The sequence below is a fragment of the Lasioglossum baleicum genome, unplaced genomic scaffold (assembly GCF_051020765.1).
Source record: "Lasioglossum baleicum unplaced genomic scaffold, iyLasBale1 scaffold1500, whole genome shotgun sequence".
Taxonomy (NCBI): Eukaryota; Metazoa; Arthropoda; class Insecta; order Hymenoptera; family Halictidae; genus Lasioglossum; species Lasioglossum baleicum.
Window position 1 is genome coordinate 32,501 of NW_027470559.1, and position 3,243 is coordinate 35,743.

Sequence of the window (3,243 nt, forward strand, 5' to 3'; positions counted from 1 at the left end):
AGAAAGACATGCAATCTAGAATCGTTTGAATTTCACTTGAGAAACGCAACTATATAACGAGACATAACTCTCTAATAAAAACACGCGATAATTATTTATTATTTATTTATTTATTTATTTATTTATTGTTAATGCCGCGCGAACCTGGTAGAGAAAGTATACGAATATCGCGTCACGACGACGTACGATCCACCGAGACCACCGCGGACGTACTTATCCAAGCGTGTGTCTGTATACTCGAAGAATTTCAAAGTTCCAGCGGCGTATTGCTTTCATTTTGTAGCGGCGTATTGCTTTCGATCCCAGCGGCGTATTGCTTTCGACTGTAGCGGCGTATTGCTTTCGACTGTAGCGGCGTATTGCTTTCGATCCCAGCGGCGTATTGCTTTCGTCTGTAGCGGCGTATTGCTTTCGATCCCAGCGGCGTATTGCTTTCGTCTGCAGCGGCGTATTGCTTTCAGTTCCGGCGGCGTATTGCTTTCGTCTGCAGCGGCGTATTGCTTTCAGTTCCGGCGGCGTATTGCTTTCGTCTGCAGCGGCGTATTGCCTTATTCACAGCGGCGTATTGCTTCTATTCACAGCGGCGTATTGCCTTATTCACAGCGGCGTATTGCCTCTATTTACAGCGGCGTATTGCCTTATTCACAGCGGCGTATTGCCTCTATTTACAGCGGCGTATTGCCTTATTCACAGCGGCGTGTTGCTTCTGCTTACAGCGGCGTATTGCCTTATTCACAGCGGCGTATTGCCTCTATTTACAGCGGCGTATTGCCTTATTCACAGCGGCGTGTTGCTTCTACTTACAGCGGCGTATTGCCTTATTCACAGCGGCGTATTGCCTCTATTTACAGCGGCGTATTGCTTCTATTCACAGCGGCGTGTTGCTTCTGCTTACAGCGGCGTATTGCCTTATTCACAGCGGCGTGTTGCTTCTACTTACAGCGGCGTATTGCCTTATTCACAGCGGCGTATTGCCTCTATTTACAGCGGCGTATTGCCTTATTTACAGCAGCGTACTGCTTTCAGTTACAGCGGCCCATTTCCAGAGTTCCAGCGGCGTATAGCTTCATGTTGTAGCGCCGTACTGCTTCATCTTCTAGCAGCGTATTGCCGGAGTTCTAGCAGCATATTCCTTATATTATTAGAACAATGTAGCTGAAATAACCAATTATCCCATACGAATGCCACCTGAAAATAATACATGTGATTTAAAAGTAAAAAATTAAAATATAAATTTTTTATTTTATTAATAAGATACGAATAATATAATACAATATCAACATATTGTATTATTTCAACCAATTACATGTTGTTTTATTGACAATGCCCAACACCGGCATCCCAATATCCGCACAAATCCACAGACATGGTTCGAACGAAAAAAAAAAAAGGGACAGAGGGAATCTCGTTAATCCAAACACGCGCATCGCAAACATATCCGGGGACGATCTACCTAACAGTACAGACCAAAACTGACTCCCGCCGTTTACCCGCACGACCGATAGAACACGATTAGTACACGTCGAAATATAACTCGGAACATTATTTCTCAATAACTCGATAAATACTCATCCGAGCGCTTTCATACTTGATATTTGTCTTCAAAATGCTTTACCACACGATGATCTAATATTTATAATTGTCCGAGTAAGCCGGAAAGATAAGTTTACTCTTGGCGGTCGGAGCAATATTTCACAAAAACTGGAGCAATACGCGTTCGAGAGCTTTGAAACTCGAGAAATATTGATGACAAGCGGTATCGTGCGTGGATATAACGATTAAAGTCGTGCGGGAGCTCGGAGAGAAAAGTTTACTCTTGGCGGTTGGACTTAGAAAAATTTCGCTCGAGCTCCTTCGCACGGCGATCCGACGCGCCTCGGCGCGCGAACGATTCGTTCGAGCGGCCGAGCAAGCGATGCGCTCCGAACATTATTCTCAGTTTATTCGATAAATACTCAGCCGAGCGCTTTCATACTTGATATTTGTCTTCGAAATGCTTTACCACACGATGATCTAATATTTATAATTGTCCGAGTAAGCCGGAAAGATAAGTTTACTCTTGGCGGTCGGAGCAATATTTCACAAAAACTGGAGCAATACGCGTCCGAGAGCTTTGAAACTCGAGAAATATTGATGACAAGCGGTATCGTGCGTGGATATAACGATTAAAGTCGTGCGGGAGCTCGGGGAGAAAAGTTTACTCTTGGCGGTTGGACTTAGAAAAATTTCGCTCGAGCTCCTTCGCACGGCGATCCGACGCGCCTCGGCGCGCGAACGATTCGTTCGAGCGGCCGAGCAAGCGATGCGCTCCGAACATTATTCTCAGTTTATTCGATAAATACTCATCCGAGCGCTTTCATACTTGATATTTGTCTTCAAAATGCTTTACCACACGATGATCTAATATTTATAATTGTCCGAGTAAGCCGGAAAGATAAGTTTACTCTTGGCGGTCGGAGCAATATTTCACAAAAACTGGAGCAATACGCGTCCGAGAGCATTGAAACTCGAGAAATATTGATGACAAGCGGTATCGTGCGTGGATATAACGATTAAAGTCGTGCGGGAGCTCGGGGAGAAAAGTTTACTCTTGGCGGTTGGACTTAGAAAAATTTCGCTCGAGCTCCTTCGCACGGCGATCCGACGCGCCTCGGCGCGCGAACGATTCGTTCGAGCGGCCGAGCAAGCGATGCGCTCCGAACATTATTCTCAGTTTATTCGATAAATACTCATCCGAGCGCTTTCATACTTGATATTTGTTTTCATTATGCTTTACCACACGATGATCTAATATTTATAATTGTCCGAGTAAGCCGGAAAGATAAGTTTACTCTTGGCGGTCGGAGCAATATTTCTCAAAAACTGAAGCAATACGCGTCCGAGAGCTTTGAAACTCGAGAAATATTGATGACAAGCGGTATCGTGCGTGGATATAACGATTAAACTCGTGCGAGAGCTCGGAGAGAAAAGTTTACTCTTGGCGGTTGGACTTAGAAAAATTTCGCTCGAGCTCCTTCGCACGGCGATCCGACGCGCCTCGGCGCGCGAACGATTCGTTCGAGCGGCCGAGCAAGCGATGCGCTCCGAACATTATTCTCAGTTTATTCGATAAATACTCATCCGAGCGCTTTCATACTTGATATTTGTCTTCGAAATGCTTTACCACACGATGATCTAATATTTATAATTGTCCGAGTAAGCCGGAAAGATAAGTTTACTCTTGGCGGTCGGAGCAATATTTCA